The 20588-nt window shown below is 49.0% G+C and overlaps 1 protein-coding gene across 1 annotated transcript in view; it reads right to left on the bottom strand.

The window, feature by feature from the left end:
• The window catches only part of USP11 (ubiquitin specific peptidase 11), a 2050211-nt gene that overhangs the window by 1778228 nt on the left and 251395 nt on the right, over positions 1-20588 (bottom strand). The gene's annotated exons all lie outside the window — the stretch shown is intronic.

Raw genomic sequence — 20588 nt, 5'->3', positions numbered from 1 at the left:
CGATAGTGCCACCCCCTATCCTAGGAGTCAGTAACTGTCCTGTGTTTGCGCTCTGTTATATCTGCATGGGTGCATGCTGCGACTGTCCATGTGGCAGATTCAATGGTGCTTGCAAAGCCTGTTGTATTCTCGGCGCTTATGCTTGACACACTGTTTGGTCTTGGGCAAACCCATCCCTACTTTGTGAACTATATGCAGGCGGATAAGCGGTCCCCCCTATTGAGAACTGCCTAATCTGTACAGACCTTTGTCTCCCACATGTTTGTGCTGTAATTCCAAATGTCCAACATACAGGAGGGAGTCTTCTGACTTGTCCTCCCTGCATGCCCTGGTTATAATTCTGCATAGGCTGAAACCCACCTGGGTTACTCTGGCAGTTTCCCAGATTATTCTGAAGCCTCCTCTTCCACAGAAGTTTCCCCTACCTTGTGGTATAAATCCATTACCTCCTTGATCAACCTGCCTTTGGTCATTTACCTGCGGCATACCTGTTGCTTGCTGCGATCCTGACCCTTCTCCACTAGTCAAGATTGCCCCATCTATAGCATACTTCAATAACTTTTTTCTGTACTAACTTAGCCTCCTCAAGCTTCCTACCATTATCTCTTGATTTTTCTCCTGCAACAGTCTGTAATGATGCGCGATGGTCAGCTGTATTTCTGCCCATGGTTTTGCTTCAATATCCACCAGTTTCTTGAGCTGCCTCTGCACCTTGTCTGGTAGCCCTTGACATAATATATGATAGAACACAGGTATAGACTTTCCCCACAGCTCACGCATTTCCAAGCTCCATTGCTATTGGAAATTCTGAATGGAAACAAGCAGATCCTCCCCTTCCTGCATCTTTCGTGCCATTATAGCTCCCATTTCCAACTTATCATGATATTGTACTCTGAGCACTTTCCAGACTACCACTCTACAATTATTAAACGGCACTCCATCATGAGCTGTGTTCTGGGCAGTGACACCTGCGTATCCTGCTCTTGACCAAATGTCATTGGCTCTGTCCCAAAGTATAGCTGGTAGAAGACCCTTAATGTCCCCTATAGCTAGCGTATTGCCTCCTGTCATTTTCTCTAATTCATAGATCCATTTTCTGGCACCAGACGTCAGACTCCGGAGTTTACACCTTAGATTATCCTCATCCATTTGGGGCCATTGTATATACTGTGGTCCGACGTCTCCTTTTTCTAACAGGAACTGTGAGATCCCAAAATCAGTCTCCCATCGTCTGCCTATCCATAGCAGGGACAATGGTTCCACACCTTTTTCCCATTAGTGGCCTTAGCCGACTCACATATGTTGGCAAGTCCCCTCTCACATTATGGGATCGCCCTTCACGTCGATCTGCCCGTGCCAGGGGCTCTGGCGTCCTCGGTTTAGGTAGGTCCAGATCTGAACATCTAACTTCCGTGTCTGCCGGAGACCATTCCTCGGGACCACATGCATTAGCTTCCTCCTCCTCCCTACGGAAGGTGGTTTCTCTGTCCGACATATCTTGTCCCCAACTAGCGTTTGTCCAAAAACAAGGCTCTGTGCTCGAGGCTAAACAAACCGCGCTCTTTGCCTCGTTTCTGAGCACCTTCAAAACTTTTGCTTTTTCCTTTATTTTGTTTATTCACTTTTGGTCCTCATTTCACGATAAACCTCATCAATCTTCTCTCCAATGCTTCTTATATAAAAAATATTCTTTAGATCCGCTCTAGAAGGACCTAGCATTGGTTCATGTGTCAGGAAGAATTCTTCTATGTCCTATGTGCTACTACTGGATTCGGTTCCATTAATTTTCTCATTGCGATCAAGGTGGCGCGCCCTTTGCCTTCTCTTTCGTTCCATCTCCTCGTCAAACTCTGTTTCTTTGCTTCCTCCCCGACCCTTTCCTCGTCCTGTCTTTTCACCTCTTCCCTCATTTGCCCTGCGCACTTAATCTGTGTCTTTGCATTATTTTATCTCTTATTTGTTCCTTTCTTTTCTAGCTTATCCTGTTCAATTGCTCTCTGCCTATCATACTTTCTTTGCTCTTCTGCTCTTTCCACTTTTCTTAACTGTTCATCTTGATAATGTCTACTCTTTCTTTTTGATTCATCTTCTTTCAATCGTTTGTCTTTCTGTATCTTTTTATCTTGCTCGTCCTGATCTTCCTTTTGTCTTACTTCCTTGATGCTCTTTCCATCAAGTTTGAGCAAAATCTGACCACCCATCAATTTGTTCTGTATGAGCGATACCTCGTCAGCTTTGTCTTTCTCTCCTTTCCATCTTTTTATTTCTCTTTCTATATCTAGAGACATACCTGGTCAATCACTTCTCTCCTTGTCCCGTGGGACTTTAGGGATCACATCTCTTTCTGGTGTCTTTCCTGGACTCTCGTTGCTGCTACATGCAGGCGACTTATATGTCGGGTGTCGCTGCATTAAACTCTCTTAAAGGATATAATACTTCATCTTTCGGACTATCACCATTTACTTCAGGTGCAATAGGGGGGAGCAGAAGGCTCTTCACCCTCCCTATTTAAACTGGTTAAGCATCCAGTCTTCAGGAGACTGGTCTTTTCCAAAGCTCTAAGCTAGATAACCTCTTTTCTAACTTTTTTCGTGTGTATGCTCCGTGCAAGTATGTCATTTGTTGCAAACTGCTTTAGACAGTGATTTCAATACATATTTTTTTACCACATGCATCATATACAATATACAGACAAACTGACAGACTGACCGGCCCACATATACTTTCGTCACCGCTCTTAAATTAGGACGTTCTGTCTTAAACCCAAAAAATAAAATACCCCAACCAACCCTCTGTTGCTCTTACCCGTTATCACCCTTCCCCACTCTGTGCTCAGTTTGCCACCTCACTCAGCCTACTCACCATTCGCTTTTTCGACTTCCAAATCTCATGATCGTCTCCTACTCAACCAGCCTTTTCAGCCGTTGGTCCGCTCAGCTTCCTGTAGAGTCGGGAGGGGATTCTGCTTGAAAACTAGGGACGCGTCCCACCTATACTTGCAAGATTCTTTAACTAGTGGCCACTATCCACAGAGTTTCACGTTCCTTCAGCTAAATGGCAGAGGACATCGGATATTTCCAGGACCCCACAGCTTACAAAATCGATGGCCTTTCAACCATCTCTCTGCTACCACGTGAACTTGTGCGCCTACACAAGCCTTTTAAGACGAGGTAACAATACTTTGAGATAGATGGGGACGCAGAATATACTCAAACATCAATAATCAATCTGACCCAGGAAGTTGGCAAAGTGTGTGTTTTAATATCAATTATCTAAAACAGGGAGAATAACGAACATCAACGAACTCGCTCGATCTACTCACTCAACGCATTTCATAAAAAACAGCGTATATACTAAAAACTCAGACGTCCAACTACAAAAACCTACTTGGGGATGTGATAGGATTATAGAGAACATCTAGGTATACGTTCCATACTTGGTGGGAAGGTGATTGGGTCTCATCAGGTGGGGCAACTAAGCCCTCCCGTAGTGCAAGTCACTACAAATGTCAAATACACAAGGTCCCATTGGTTCTAAAAACTTTAAGGCTCTTCACTACGTGCCCCTCTATTATCGGTGGTCACCTTTGTACCCCTCTGTAATATTCCACTTACGCACGCAGGTTAACAGCCAGGTGCTGGTGGGCTGGTCATAAACATAGCTCCCACCAATTAGTCTGTCGTCAATCATCACCCTTGCAGTCTGCCAGTCAATTAAGGCTTTGAACTTGGCCTTGGAAATGTTCTCTACGCCTGAGAATAAGAGGGAGTATAGGCATACTCCGTCTCTTGGTTTCGATTCAGCCCAACTCAGTATCTATTTTCATCCATCCACGTGACTGCAAACCAGGTTTCAGAGCTTTCCGGTATTAGAAATACTAAATGATGAACCTCTGATGTCTTCAATGTTCTTACTCCTCATCTAAGACATGAGTTTGTTCTTTCCACACATTCTGTAACCACTGTACGAACATTCAGGTTCACGGTAGCCTTGACTTCCTAGTGCTGGGCCAACCAAGCTTCTCTTCGATTCACCTCTGAATGTCGATTGCTTTTCCAACTGCGACACACTGAAAGCCTTTCTTTTCACTGGATCTAGCGCTTCTAAAATGCGTCGTGGAATCATCCATAGTACATACCTTACTATGCATGTACGATGGCGCATCGCCCCAATCTATTCACTACATAGCTAGCCTTTAAGAATACTTTGTCTACTTGCGTTATTGCTTCTGTAAAATGGTAAAATGACTTGATATCTTCATTATTTCTGAAGCATGAGCTTTGTCATCTCGAACCCAAAATGTTGCCCATCTTTAACACCTCCTCCCCCGTTTCTATAGAAGGTCTATCCTTTTCAGCCTCTTCTGTGTGAGTCAGCTCTGCTCTGTAGGACGTCGCAAGGCTTCTCTTTTGCTCAGTTTTCACACTTCTTCCGGGATTCCATTCAAATAGCCATCATATTGTCGTGAATGCTAGTATGGTTTCCTCAATGGGAACCTTACTTCCAAGATTCTTTTCGGTATCAGTATTTTCACGGGTACTGCACGTGTCTCACACTCTGGCTCACAACGCATAGGCCTCATGGGGAAGAGCTTTGGGTGGGGGTACTTGGCTCCACCTCTACAAATGACTGATCAGTTTCCCCATAACAATGAGCAAAAGGGAAGTGAAGCTGGAGGCTTTACTTACCTTCAAAAAGGGAGAACCGGTTGAAAAACCGAACAGGGTTCCATAGGAACTATGGAGGGAAATTTGCAAAAAGAAATCTTTCATAACAGAGGGTATATTTGCTTAGCACATCACAAGCACTCTCCCAGAAAAATCCTCATAATGGTATATACACTTGATCACTTAACGTGTAGAAGAGCAGCCTTGGACTCAGCTTTGGTGGTACGTCCCGGTTGGTATGACCCACAATGTAAATCTTCTGTTCTTGTGCTCCCATGTTCCTATGTTATGGGGGGCCTCTGTAGTGGTGTCAATGATACCACTTTTAACACCATGCATCACAGATGGAACAAATCACTGACAGTTAAACCATTTTTTGTGTGCATTTTGTGAGCCCTTGGGGAGTCTCCCTCGGTCATCTGCCCATGGTCCTCATTCCTAACCCAGGCATCTAATCGCTGGTTAGTGCAATTGATTGGCAACTTCTACCTAATGTTTAAAAGTGGCCTACTGAGGTTTCCCCAAGTGCAGACTAAACACCCTCAAATACTTCCTAGGTTTACCTACACTAACAAAAGGCTTGCGTTTAATTGGGATAGTGCCTTACACTTGGTTGGACCTAGCTAGGTTCAGTCACTCACATTTACTTCTTACCATCTACTCTGGCTACTATGCCCGACCCTCCTCTTCCACCTCTTGCTCCTCTTCCTCCTCACCCACCACCCTCCTCCCAGGTTCCCAGCCAAAACCACCCTACCCCCGCACCCACTACTCCCCACTACCCTGCTCCCACCCATCCCTACTCTACCTCCACCCTCCCCGAACCACCTCCACCCCTATACTCCCCTCCCACCCACCCTCCTTTCACCCTGTACCTTTCACTTCACAAGCACTCTGTACATTAAGTTTGCTACTCAGTCACCACACACTCAATGTGCAATATCACCTCCACCCAAAACAAATAACTCATCTTTTCTACAAGCCACTGCCACAATTCCTCACTCCTTCCTCCCTCCTGCTAGCCTATTGGTCTTCCACTTGCAGCTCACCTGACATCAACCGAATTCCCTACACTTGCTGCGTGCAAGAACAACAAGTTACTTACCAACTGATAACATTCTTTCGACTGGATGTTCCTCCCACGTATTCCTTATCTTTTTTATTCGTATCATCAGCTTTACTGCTTCGAAAATATTTTTCCACACTAGAGGGCGCTTTGCTCAATGTCGTGCCGTTGATGTCCCTCGAGGGCTGCCATAGAGCGCGGTCCTCCGTAGTGTAAATAGCTTGAGCTGCGTCCATTGGCTACAGTTCTGTTTTTTCAATATCTTCAATTGAGGAGTTGATTATGAGTACCCCTAGACCGCAAGATCTCAGGGAAAACTGAGTGTAATTCACACAAACTGTATGGCGGGGTAGGCTGGGAGGGGCGATGTGGAATACGTGGGAGGAACATCCAGTAGAAGAACAAGTTACACTCTTACCTGGTAACGTTCTTTCGATGGGATGGTCCGAAGACGTATTCCATATCTATGATGGTAATCACCACAGCTGTGCTGCTTCAGAAAATCTTTCTGCGTCCTGCGTCGATGACGTTGATACGCTGTCCTCGAGGGCCTCCGTCGAGCCGACGTCACCGGATGTTATAGGTAGGACACACGACAGCCCTAGCCTCAGTTGTAGTTTTTTCCCCAGAACGTGTGGCACCAAACCACTGCCAGTATGACCACAAAAATCATTGTGGAAACCTAAGCTGTAATCGGATAAGAAATTCTCTAGCGGGGCAGGTAGGGAGGGAGCGATATAGAATACGTCGTCGGACCATCCCATCGAAAGAACCTTACCAGGTAATAGAGTAACTTGTTCTTCGAGAGGATTGGGTCCTCTGATGTATTCCATATCTATGACAGACTCCCAAAGCAGTACCAACGTATGCAGGAGGGAAAAGAATTTAGAATATAGAAATTTAGGATGCCCAATCAAATTGCAGAGTAAAGGACAGCCTTGCCAAAGGCCACATCCTGCCCATGGAATAGAATCCAGGGAGTAGTGATGTACAAAAGTATGGACCAAAGCCCAAGTGGCTGCATCACAGATGTTACAAATAGGAACACCCCACTGCAGGGCAGTAGAGGCAGCCATACCACTAGTAGAATGGGCCCGTAAGCCTACCGGAGAGTCCTTACCCGCCAAGCGGTAACATTCAGAAATTGCCAAGATAATCCATCTGGACAAAGTCGGCTTAGTAACAGCTTGTCCCAAACGCCTTCCAGCGTAACCAATGAAGAGCTGATCGTCCACTCTGACCCGGGACATGCGAGAAATGTAGAAACTTCAAGCTCTTCTAGGATCCAACCTATGGAGCCTCTACTCTTCCTTACCAGGATGTGGAGGAGGATAAAATGCCGGAAGAAGAACCTTCTGGCTTAAATGATATTCCGACACCACCTTCGGAAGAAAGGACGAACTCTAAGGACAACCTTGTCCTTATGAAACACAGTGAGGGGTGGCTTAACTGAAAGTGCCTGCAACTCACTCACTCTGCAAGCGGAAGTGACTGCAACTAAAAAACACAGTTTTAAGAGTTAACAGCCTCAAAGGACAAGAATGTAAAGGCTCAAACGGAGCACCCATAAGGAATTTCAGAAGATTCAAATACCAACCAGGCACCTGGAAAGGTGACAGTGGAAACACGTGAGTGAGTCCTCTGAGAAAATTAAAGTAATTTTGAAAGAAGAACACTCCTCAGATGAGCGCTTAAATATAGACAGCGCCGCCAGGTAACCTTTAACAGTACCCACTTGTAGGCGCCTGTGGGCCAATGAAAGCAACAAAGAGAACTACAGGAATGTCACATGAAAAAGGATCCACATTCTTAACCCTGCACGAGTCGCAGAACTTTCTCAAACGGCAACGGTACAGGGACTTCGTTGCCGGCTGTCTGGCTGAAAGCAACTCCTCCATCACGTCTTCAGGGAGGTCCCAATCCTTATACCTCAACCTTCAGAAGCCAAGCGTGAAGGTTGAGGGATCGGACCTCTGGATGGAGAACCTGACCCCACTCCCGTGAGAGCAGGTCGTCTCGGTAGGAAAGACAACGTGGAGGGCAGATGGACAAGTCGAGAAAGTCCAGGTACCACGTCCTCCGAGCCCAAGCCGGAGCAATGAGGATCATCCAGGAACCGAACCTCCGTAACCTTCGCAGCACCTGCGGGATGACAGGGACTGGAGGAAACGCATACAGCAGTGGGAAGGACAACTCCACCACGAACGCGTCTCCCAAGGGTCCTTTTGGAAGAAATTCCCGAGAGCAGAACCTTTCGCACTTCCGGTTGACACTGGAGGCGAAGAGATCCACCTGAGGGGTCCTCCAAAGGGCGAACATCTCCAGGAGAATCTCCCGAGCTAGCTCCCACTCGTGAGAGATGGCACTCTGCCTGCTCAGAGCGTCCGCCGTCTCGTTTTCGTCTCCGGCCAGATGAACTGCTGAGATCAAAACTTCCTGCTGGATGGCCCAGAACCAGAGCTACATCGCCTCCCTGCACAGAGGAAGTGACCCTGCCCACCCCCCCTTTTTGTTGAGGTAGTGCATGGCCACTGTGTTGTCCGTCAGGATCAGGACATTCTTTCCTCGCACAGTCGGCAGAAAAGCCTTCAGGGCAAACCTGACAGCCCTCAGCTCCAACAGATTGATATGGAGTGTGGACTCTGACGGAGACCAACGACCGCTGACTGTCAACTCGTTGAGCTCCCCATCCCATGAGGGATGCGTCCGTCACAATCGTCACCAAAACCAATCGGTACCCAAAACGGAGCCCCCTTCATCAGATTGCCTTTAACAGACCACCACAGAAGGTCCTGGGCGACCGAGGGCGGCACCTGAACAGGGTCCGATATCCTGTCGGAGGACTGCGACCACTGCATCTTGAGGGCCCACTGCACAGATCTCATCCGCAACCTGGCCTCCGGCACCAGAAGAATGCAGGATGCCATGAGGCCGAGCAACCTCAAGAACTCGAACACTGGGAGACTCTGGTTGTGTCGAAACTTGTGCACTATCTGCTGAATGTGATGAGCCCTCACCTGGGGAGGGCAACACTGCTTCAGGTGCCACCACCATGAGCTTGGTGAAGACCCTCAGGGTGGAGGTCAATCCGAACGGCAGGACCCGAAACTGAAAGTGCAAGTCGCCAACTGCAAACCTCAGGTACTTCTTGTGCTTTGGATGGATCGGCACATGAAAATAAGCATCCTTGAGGTCTAGAGACACCAACCAGTCCTGAAGTTGAAGGGCCTGGAGGACTTGAGAAAGAGTAAGCATCTTGAACTTGTCCTTCCTGAGGAGCTTGTTCAAACCGCGCAAGTCCATGATGGGTCTCAATCCCCAGTCTTTCTTCGAAATTAAAAAATAAGGTGAATACTATCCCTTGTTCCTCTCCGCTACAGGCACCAGTTCTATGGCGCCTTTCTCCAGGAGGGATTGAATTTCCTGCGCAAGGAGCAGATGCAGACTCTTCAAAGAGAGATTCCCCAGTGGATTGTCGTGAGGCCTCTGCCAGAAAGGAGGACAGTAGCCGTGGGCTATGATCTCCAGAACCCACACATCTGAAGTAATGGCACGCCACTCTACAAGATGCTGCGCCAGCCTTCCCCCCAACCGGCGAACCATGGGACATGGCCTCATGACTGAGCTGAAGCAGCAGCTGAGGGCAAAGAGGCAACTACCCGAGCGGACTTGGCACCTCGAGTACCCTGTTTTCCACTTATGGTACTCCTACGGTGGCCCCTTTGTCTTGCAGCTCCTCGCGATTTACTAAAGGATGAGTAATATCCAAAAGGAACCTCGCCTGCATTGCTGTCCTCTAGGACGAAAAGGCAGAGGTTGGCGAACTGCAGCGCTCAACGACTTCGCTGCAGCTTTGGAGGTCTGCAACCTCTCAAGGCTCTCGTAATCCTTGCTGCCAAAAAGATATTCACCATCAAAGGGCATGTTGAGTCGGGCCTGCACATCAGGCACAAACCCCGACTTCAACAACCACACAAACCTGCGTATTACGGTGCTCGCCGCCATGGACTGGCTGACACAATCTGTCATGTCCAAACCCGACTGAACGGCCTCACACATGGCATCCTTGCCATCCTGTACAATAGCAAGAAAACCATCCCGTGCCTCCACTTCGGGAATATGGTCAGCCGCCAATGAAATACAGGTCCACAGAGTGTGCATGAAACGTGACAAGGCACACACCGAGTTAGCTGCCTGTAAAGCCATACCCCCTGAAGAAAACACTTTCTTCGCCCAGCCATCAAAATGCTTGTCGTCCCTATCAGGAGGGATGGTAGGGTACGACACCTGCCTTGCTGGGGCCGTGGCCGCCTGCACCAAACAACTCTCCGGAGTGGGGTGCGTGGTCAAGTAGCAGGGGTCGCTACTGGCAGGGCGGTATTTTCGCGACAAAGACTTGCTCACTGCCAGGCGGGAGACTCTCCGGAGAAGTCCAAGCTGCAGCCACCCTTCACTGCAAAGCCATATGGAATGGCAGTACCGTGTCAGTTGGAGGACCTTGGTCGAGGATGTCCGTCAGGTCATCCTGCAAAAAATCCACAGGTGGCGCAGACCACCCCAAGTATTCGGTGACCCTCGACATAAGGCGCCGGTACGAGGACTCAGCATGGGTGCCAGACTCAGGCCGACAGAACTCCACCTCCGGAGAGGTGTCCAGACCACTAGCGTCGTGCAGTGACTGACGCAGGTCTTCAATCTGGCTGTGCCCAGACAAAATCTCATCAGGCACCTCCTCAGGCACCAAACCTTCCTCATATCCCTCATCCCCCCTCAGAAATATAATCCAGAGTTTGGAAGGAGGGCACAGAAAAAGTGACAAAAACATTCATAGCCTTGGCCAGAGCCCTTCTGGGGGGTTCCACCGTGCCACGGGGTACCTCCGACAAAGCAGCCTCGAAAGGCGTCAACGGAATCGGCGTTGACATCGAGCTAGACGCCGACAACTTTGACGGCGGAGCCCCGAGCGTGTCCTTCGACAGCCTGGGCGCCGATGGCGTCGACCTCCTCAGAGGCGGAGCCTCGAGAGAGTCCCTCAACGACCTCGGCGCCGCAGGCGTCGATGTCTTCCTCGAAGACTTCACAGGCTCACGCGGTCTCGAGGGAGTCGATGACCGGGACCTGGAACGGGCATGTCTAGAGCGACCATCCTTGTCCGACCGGGACCTCGAAGGCGCCCGCTGGTTGTGACGACCGCTTGAGCCCAAAGGCGTACGAGTGGTCTCTCTAGCACGGTCACGGCCGGCGTCCTTCGACGGCGCAGATGGTCCGGAGCCCTGCCATTGAAAAATCGCCATTGTCTCCTTTCGGAAGGAATCCCATTCCTCAGGAGTGGAATGCTTGTTGGGACAAACAACCCGCCGACGGGCGGAGTCCTCGGATGTGGACGGGGAAGGCCACCTGGGACGGCGCTTCCGTGAGTGCCTCGAAGAGGCAGAGGAATGGTGAGACCGACTCCTGGACCGAGACCCCCCCGAACTCACGACGATGCGGAGAGTCACCCCTCGAATTGTCAGTCGAAAGTCCAGTGGATTGCGACTTCCGGGGCTTGGCCACAGTACCCACCAACAGCTTCTTCTTACGCTCCCGCAAGGCCTTCGATGTAAGCGACTGGCAGTCGACACAGTCACCCGTATCATGGTCTTCCCCGAGGCACCAGAGGCAAGCGTCATGCGTGTTCGTCAATGACATCTTGGACCCGCACACCCGACACTTCTTAAAACCTGACTGCGGGGTGGAAGCAGCCGAAGACATTGTTTCAATATACAAACGAACAGGTTTGAAGAACCGAAAGAACAGGATTCAGTAGAACCGTGGCACGCCGAGTTCTCCAAAGCGAACATGTTAGCGGAAAAAACGGAACTGAGGCTACGGGCATCATGCGTCCTACTTATAACATCCGGTGACGTCGGCTCGACAGAGGCCCTCGAGGACAGCCCATCGACGTCATCGACGCAGGACGCCGAAAGATTTTCCGAAGCAGCACATCTGTGGTGATTATTGTCAGATATGGAATACGTTGGAGGACCCAATCCCCTCGAAAGAACATTACCAGTTGGTAAGTAACTTGTTCTTCGAATGGATTGTGTCCTCCCACGTATTCCTCATCTTTGATAGACTCCCAAAGCAGTGAACATTTGGAGGAGGGAGTACCAATTAACCCTAATCATGGACTGTATGAAGAACAGCCTTTGCAAAAAGACCTCCTATGGATGAGGTTGAATCTAAGCAATAATGTTTCACAAATGTATGCATAGACGACCAGGTGGCAGCTTGACAGATATCTTGCGCCAGGATAACCCTTTGTAGAGCTGTCGAAGTTGCCATCCCCCCCTAGTGGTGTGAGCTCTTAATCCATCTGGAGGTTCTTTACTTGCCAGTTTGTAACATGATCCAATTGCCAAAATTATCCATCTAGATGAAGTCTTTTATTACTGCCAGCCCCAATTTGTGGCCAGTATACCCAATAAAAAGTTGGCCACTTTGTCGAAACTTTGCAAGTCTAGAAATATAAAAGCTGAGAGCTTTTTTTGGGTCCAGCCTGTGAAGCCTTTCTTCCTCCTTACCTGCATGAGGGAGAGGATAGATAGCAAAGTAATTTTTGAGACAAATGAAAGTCAGAGACTACCTTGGGTAGGAATGAAGGTTTGACTGAGTATTACTTTATTTTTATGGAAAATGGTGTGAGGAGGCTTACAAGAGTGAGCCTGCAACTCACTCACCCTGCTGGCTGATGTAATAGCCACTAGTAGGACTGTTTTCAATGTGAGAAGCCTTAGAGGACAAGAATGCAAAGGCTCAAAAGGAATGCATGCAAGAAATGTTAATACTAAATTTAAATCCAAAACAGGGACATGGAATGGGACTGGGGGGTACAAATTAGTGAGACCCTTCAGAAATTGTACAATCAATGGTATCTTGAAATAAGACTTCTTCAGAGGATCACTTAAGGATAGAAAGCGCTGCTAGGTATCCTTTTATTGTACCAATCTGGAGCCCCAAATTGGCAAAATGTAATGGGAAAGAGCACCATAGGTGTGCCATATAGGAATGGATTCACATTCTTATCCTTGCACCAGTTACTGAACTTATTCCAATGACACCAGTACAAGGATTTTGTTGCTGGCCTTCTGTCCAAAAGCAAAATCTCCATTACGTCATACAGGAGGTCCCAATCCTTATATCTCAGCCTCTCAGAAACCAGGCGTGAAGGCCGAGTGTCTTGACCTCTGGATGTAGAAGCCGGCCTTCCGCTTACGAGAGAAGATCCTTTCTTTGTGGAAGACGTACTGGAGGGCAGATGGACATGTCCAGAAGGTTCGTGTACCACGTCCTCCTGGTTCAATCTGGAACAATTAGGATCATGGTTTTCCTGAACTTTGTCAACCTGATTACGTGAGGAATCACGGGGACTGGAAGAAACGCATACATGAGTGGAAATTCCCAGTACACGACGAACGTGTCCCCTAGAGCTCCTCTTGGACGAAATTCCCTTGAGCAGTACTAATCACACTTCCGATTGATCATGAACAGATCCACTTGAGGGGTTCCCGAGAGGGTGAAGATCTCTTGAAGGACTTACTGAGTTAGTTCCCACTAGTGGGAGACTGTGCTCTGCCTGCTCAGAGTGTCCGCCACAGTGTTCTGCTCTCCGGCTAGGTGAACTGCCGATAGAGATTCCTTCTTGTATTGCCCAGAACCAGAGCTGCATTGCCTCTCCGCACCGTGGTAGTGACCCTACACCACCTCTCTTGTTGACGTAGTAAATGGCCACTGTGTTGTCCGTCATCAGGACATTCTTTACCCGTACAGAGGACAGAAAGGCCTTCAGCGCTAGTCTGATTGCCCTCAGCTCCAAAAGGTTGATGTGTAGTTTTGACTGATGGAGACAAACGACTGCTGATTGTCAGATCGCTGGTGTGGGCTCCCCACATCGTGAGTGAGGCGTCCGTAACTACAGTTATCTCCGGCCATGGTTGTCAAAAAGATTCTCCCTTGGGAATATTGTCCTTGCAAGCCCACCATAGAAGGTCTTGAGACACTCTGCTCGGAACTTGCAGAAGATCTGACATATTCCCCCACCATTTCTGAGTCCTGAGGGCCCATTGAAGGGATCTCATTCTCAAACTGGCCTCTGGCAGTAGAAAACTGCAGGATGCCATGAGACTGAGCAACCACGGAAAATCGAAGGCTGGCAGATGCTGGGCATACTGGAACTTTGTTGCCATCCGCAGAACGTGTTGAGCTCTCACCTCGGGAGCCAAGGCTTTCCCTGAGGAAGTATCCAGGACTGCTCCGATGAATTGGAGTCTTTGTAATGGTATCATATGAGACTTGTAATTGAGGGAGAAGCCCAGTCTGTGTAGGAAGTGGCAGGTAATCCTCAGATGTTCCTGGGCCTGTTCGGGTGAACAAGCCCTGATTAGCCAATCGTCCAGGTAGGGTTAGACGTGAACCCCCCCCCCCTCCTAAGAGTTGCTGCCACTACCGCTGTCAGTTTGGTGAAAACCCTTGGGGTGGAGGTCAGCCCGAGTGGCAGAACTCAAAATTGAAAGTGAGAACTGCCAACCGCGAACTTCAGGTACTTTCTGTGCTTGAGATGGATTGGCACATGAAAGTGAGCATCCTGAAGGTGCAACAATACCAACCAGTCTTGGTGCTGGAGAGCCTGAAGGATCTGAGAAAGGATTACCATCTTGAACTTGTCCTGAGGAATTTGTTCAAATTTCTTAAGTCCAAGATGCGTCTCAATTCTCTGTCCTTCTTGGGAATGAGAAAGTAGGGGGAATAACAACCCTTGTTCCTCTCCGCTACTGGTACATGTTCTATTGCACCTTTCTATAGCAGGGTTAAAATTTCCTGCACAAGGAGCAGATCTGGAATTTTGACAGTTCTATCCTGGTGGATGATCTGGAGGCCTTTTCTGAAAAGTAAGGCAGCAACCTTGGGCTACTGTTTACAGTGCCCAAGCATCTGAAATAATGCCCCGCCATTCATTCAGATGCTGAGAGATTTTGCCTCCCACCAGGGTCTTGTGGGTCAAGACCTCAGAGTGGGGCTGATCTAGCACCCTTTCCTCATCCACCACGAGGGAATCTTTGTTGTCCTCTGACAAGCCTGTCCTCTTCCCCTTCCAAATGAGGAATAGAAACGAAAAGGACGACCCCTCCAGGAAGATGAGCCTGAGTAGGAGTGTTGCTGAGATTGACGTATGGAGGTGCTAAATGACTGCGAATGTCTGCCAGCTCGGGTCCCGATTCGTGGTCACTCCACTCCCCCTCTCCTCCTCCTCCTCACCTGTGGTTTCTTGGTCCAATTACCCGCCAAACCTTTTCTTCCACAGCGTCTTTTTTTAATGTAGATGGGGTCTGCCCCGGAAGGAAGCCACACCGACCCTTGGGTGAGTGGTCCGGGGGGCCCCTCTTCCGGAACAAACTAGTTCAGGAGAAAAAGCTGTTAGGTATTTTAAAGAATAACTATCCGGGATGAGGCTTGCAGTGCTTCCACAGAGCAGTAAATGGTTGATAAAACTGGCAAAGGATGGCCCAGATATGCCAGTGAAAGCCTGAAGGACCTCCAGGTATTCCAAAGGACGCTGATCGAAAGGCGAGGATAAGACAATATGGAAAGCAGGAGGATACCAGGAAAGCAGGGGAAAGAGGAACAAGGGGGAGCTGCCGAGCGTTATGACAGCAACACAGGGGAGAAGAAGAAAGGTGGGTGGGAAGAAGCCATGAAGGAGACGGGAAGCAGGGAGTAGACGAACACTGAGAAATTAGAAGCCAGGGGGAGGGGGCTTGGGGCGAGGTATAGAGGGCCCGGCGAGAAAACCTGAGCGTGCCAACCCGAAAGCCTAACGCGAGTAGGTTGCAACGCGTAGGCTTCCGGGTTGGAGTGATGGAAAAGGCTTCCGACGGCCGCATATCGCAGAAGTCTAGACCGTCAATGTAGGCTGCATGTGAGCATAACGGGGGAAGGCTAATGGCCACCCAAGTGCCACCTGCTCCACACACGCCAGCCCCCGCGGCATATGCCTTAGAGGTCTGCAGCTTCTCTATACTCATCCACCTTGCTGTCTAACATCAAGCCATCAAAAGCCATATTGAGTAGCCTGGCCTGCACGTCCGGTGCAAAGCCCAACTTTCTCAGCCATGCAAACCTGCATAGTACGGTGTTAGAAGCCATGTACCTGCTGATGCTGTCAGCAGTGTCCAGTCCTAACTGGAGACATTCCCCCCCCCCCCCATTGCCTCCATTCCATCCTTTACAATATCCAGGAAGCAGTCTCGTTCCTCGCCTTATGGAATGTGCTGAGCCGCCATGCTAACAGTGCCACAGGGTGTAGGTAAACCTCGAAAGGGTACAAGTAACATCGGTTGACTTTAAAGCCATACTGCTCAGAGATAAAATATTGCGAGCCCAGGCATCAATCCTCTTGTCATCCCTATTCGGGGGAATAGAGGGATAAGCAGACTGTCTGGTGGATGTAGCTGTTTGGAATACGTTTTCAGGTATAGCATGCTTAGTCAAATAGTCTGGATCAATGGATGCAGGTCTATATTTTCTGGCATAATTTTTGTTTAGCCCAGGTCTAGATTCTGGCGTTTCCCCAGTTTGACATGACCTTCCTTTGAAGGGCTACATGAAAAGGCAGTACTGGATCCTTCTGAGGACCCTGGCTCGGAAGATCGGTCATGTCATCTCGTTCGTAGGTAGGAGAATTCCTACTCCAGCCCATGAACTCCACAGCCCTATTCATAATATCCCTGTATGCTGAATCAGCATGATCAGCTGTTTCAGGTTTGTCAAACTCCAGTTCAGGCAAAGTGTCTATGCTACTAGCTGACTGAAGGCAGTCAAAGATCAGACATCTTCGATTCTGGGTCAATCAGCTCCTCAGGAGCGTTCTTTGTTCCATATTTCGACCCAAATGGGGAAGAATCCTCCTCAGAGGTTTGATCCTCCTCATAAATGGAAGTCTTAGACTTTAAGTCTTTCCTTGGCAAATGGGTATAAGTCTTACCCATGGGTTGAGGCCATGAAGGCATCAGCATTGGTTTCACAACGGCGTTGATGACGCTCCGGGAATCGACCCTGTCTTCACAGAGGCGTCGATGTTGTCTACGTTGGCTTTGAGCAGCTTTGGGATTTAAAAAAATCTGACCACCTTTCTAACATCAGGAGGGATGCCCATTGGCTACCCATCAAAGCCAGAATACTATTCAAAACACTGTGACCCATAAGTATCTCGTCAAGAAGGCACCCACATATCAATAACACTGTCAACCTGAACAAGCCCACTAGAACACTAAGATCGAACAATAATGCACTCCCTTTTGTCCCACGCTATAAATGCTCCAAAGCCGAAAGTAGCTTCTCGGTCATGGCACCAAAACTCTGGAACACACTCCCCCACTACACACAAAAAATGAGGCCTCACACCAGTGTTCTAAAAAGTCATTAAAAGGTGGTTATTCAACTAATTCTAGTCCCCTGCCTCCCTCCTCCCACCCACCACTAAAGAAAGCATGAAATGTCTTGCTAACCTGCAATGCGTACAATGTAATACCAATCTATGCCATGTACAGTGGTAAATACAAAGTTAATCTCATTGTAATGAGAATGTGAATGTAATATGAATGCAATGTGAATCTCACTCAATATAAACAAGATGCCTGTAATTACGCTGTGACACCCCAGGGTTTGGGCGTATAACAGATGCAATAAATACAAATAAAATAAAGATGAAACCTTCGACAATGGTGTCGACGAAACCTTCGACAAAGGTGTCGATGAGGGTTTGGACACGAACGCCATTTTGATCAGCGATGCCTTCGATTTATGCACCGATCGCCTTGTTGACTTGCTCTTTTTCTGAGCTATCGGAGAAGGTTCTCTAGACGATACCCTCGATTATTTCCTCATCGGACTTAGTCCGTTTGGTAGTCTTTGGCCTTCCTCTGTCATCCGAAGGATGAGCTGGGCCATGGTCTTCGCGTGACTTCGAGGGGTTTGGGCCGCATTGTCTAAGATTTGCATCAATAAGGCCCTGAAAGCCTCCCATTTTCTAGGGCAAATAATTCTTAGTTGGACATGTGATAACCCCTGTAGAGGGATCAGAAGAAGAATGGGGACGACGCCTCTTCTTCGCCCCCTTCAAAGAAGACGAAGATTTTCTCGACCGACTCCTCGATCTAGACTTCCTTCGACTTGCGTCAAGACGAGTCCCTAGACTCCACACAGTCTCTATCCTTCTTCAAAGAAGCCTTTGAAGTTACCCCCCCCCCCCCCCCCACTGCCAATTTACCATGGCGCTCCCTGAGAGCTTTTCCTGTCATGGCCTGACAGGACCCACAGTCATCGGTCCAGTGTTCGGAAATCAGGCACCACAGGCAGACGCGAAGGGGATCAATAATGGAAATGTTCTTCCCGCAATCATGCCATTTTTTTTTAAAGGCAGTTTTTGGGGTCAAAGGATTAGAAGATGACATTTGACGAAAAACTGAAGCGCCGTTTCAAAGCAGCAAAGCTGATACCAATATCAAAGATGAGGAGTACATGGGAGGACACAATCCATTTGAAATGCAGCTTTCTCCATTGAACCTGCCTTCATTCAGGGTAGCTCTGGGTTTCTTGCCACCCCACGACCGACCAAAGAGGGGTGCTCAACCAGTTTTGAGGCAGCCAGATTACGGGCCTAGTTGCAACAGTTTAAGGAAGGGGCGTGGCTTGGAGTGGCAGCTCCACTGAGAGCCTCAGCGCAGAGCCGGGGCCGAAGGTGTCCAGTTAATATGTCGAATCCATAATGTCGATTGACAAAAATGTCTAAAAAAATTGGTTGAAATTCTTTTTTCGAATATGTCATTTTTGAATTTACATGTTTTTCTGCTTTCGTGCGTTAAAAAAGGGTAAAAAAAATGTAAAAAGGGGGTTGCGAGGAACCCCCACATTTCGAACAGAAAATAAAGACATTTGACTTTTTTTTCGCCCATTTTTTTTCGACATTTTTGCATTCGACATTGTCATTCGAAAATGTCACCATAAACCAGGGCCAAATGATGTAAATTACCAGCAAAACGTCGACTTGGGGACTAATGCATGGCAAGACCATGGGGGAAATGCCCAGGAACTTAACTGCACGAATGGGGCGCCTGCGATTCCAGCGTTATGACACGCAGCAGTGATAGCGGATGGGCTGGACTTCAGGGACGGAGGCCCAGCATGGAGCAGCGGCTGTCCCTCTCCCCTGGCAAAATCCAGACAACGATGAGCAGCCTCTGGAGGATGGGCACAGGCCTGACAGGTGTTCCCCGCAAGCACCCGGACAGATGCAGACAGAGCCCAGCCACCAGGGGGCCAACGGCATGGTATGGCTGCAGGAGCCTGTGGGCAGCTCACCAGGGCAGCTAGCCAGGAAGGACACCCAGTCTTTTATGACAGACATTAAGGCGGAACTGCATGATGGAGCTGGCAACAAAGCTGGGGCACCTGGATGGCCAAATAGTTGGAACAGAGGCTAGGGGAGGTGGAGGACTGAACATCGGAGCAGGTGAGGGAGCTTGCAGACTTGCAGCATAGGATACAGGCCATCGAGGGTGAAAGTGCGGCCATGATAATGAAGCAGGATGACATGGAGAACAGGGCTCAGAGAAATAACTTGCGCATCAAAGGGGTCCCATCTACGATCCCGGAACAAGCCTTAATTGAAGATGTAGGCAACGTCTTCCAGAAGCTACTTCTGAATCATGAGCGACCCGCTCTGCTGGTAGACCGGATGCATAGACTGCTGGGAAGGTGAAGCCAGGGATCGTCGGATCCCCCAGCATATGTCATCACGAGCGTCCATTTTTACACCTCCAAGCAAGCATTTATGGCTGTGGCTTTCTCGCAAGGAGAAAGTGTACTAGGAGGCATCCCTACAGGTTTTCCTGGCCTTGGTGATGGTGACTGTGCAGAAAAGAGCCCTGAGGCTGCTAACCACCATCCTCCAAGATAAAATAATATGCTACAGATGGATCTTCCCAGCCATCCAGCAGTTTTCCATTGCAGACACAACAAGGACAACCAGCTCGCTCAAGGAGGCGGAAGACCTGTTGGGAGACATGGAGCAGGTGGCTAACGATGACTCCTCCCTGTGGCGGTTGACGCCCCCAAAGGGGGAAGACCCAAATCCTCAGCACATACCATGGTCGTTGGCAGGGAAGCCCTGCAAACCTGGAACCCACTTGAAGCGCAAATGACGCCATACAAGACTGTCCAACAATGCTGCAACCAGGGAGCGACTCTCCAACATCGGCATTGTAGTCTCCACAGTGTCTCTGCCCGTGCTCCACATGGACATGAGTCATGACCAGACCCTTTAGCAATGTCGCTCGTTGGTCACGTGGGCAGTTGGCCCGACTTACTTTTTATTGTAAATACATTTTATTTGCATCAGATGCGCATAGGAGCCACAGTCCCAGATGGCGGATGAACCCCACCCAGCTCCTCCCTCTGTAATGGAGAACACTATTCTGCAGCAGGCACCTTCCCCCACTGCAAGCTGAAATTCACAACTCAACGTCAAAAACCTGAACACTGTCTATGCAGCGATACATTTTGCAGCGACTATTGAACCTGTACAGCTCTACAGCATTCCTAAAGGAGACCCACCTGGTCCCCCCGCCTCCCCTGAGACTTCTCCAGGTTTCGTAGTAAGCATTTTCTGAAGCAGCTCCTAGCCTCAAGTGGTACAAAGAAAGCAGGCATGGCAATCATCCTCGCGAAAGGGGTCCCCTTCGTGGAACTGGAAACCCAACAGGGCTCCGGTGGAAGAATTCCGGGGAGGAGGTATGTCTGGGACGTTGCACGCCTTGATT

This window comes from Ambystoma mexicanum, chromosome 2q, assembly GCF_040938575.1.
Source record: "Ambystoma mexicanum isolate Mex_15411 chromosome 2q, UKY_AmexF1_1, whole genome shotgun sequence".
NCBI lineage: Eukaryota > Metazoa > Chordata > Amphibia > Caudata > Ambystomatidae > Ambystoma > Ambystoma mexicanum.
This window is presented reverse-complemented; position numbering and strand designations above follow the sequence as displayed.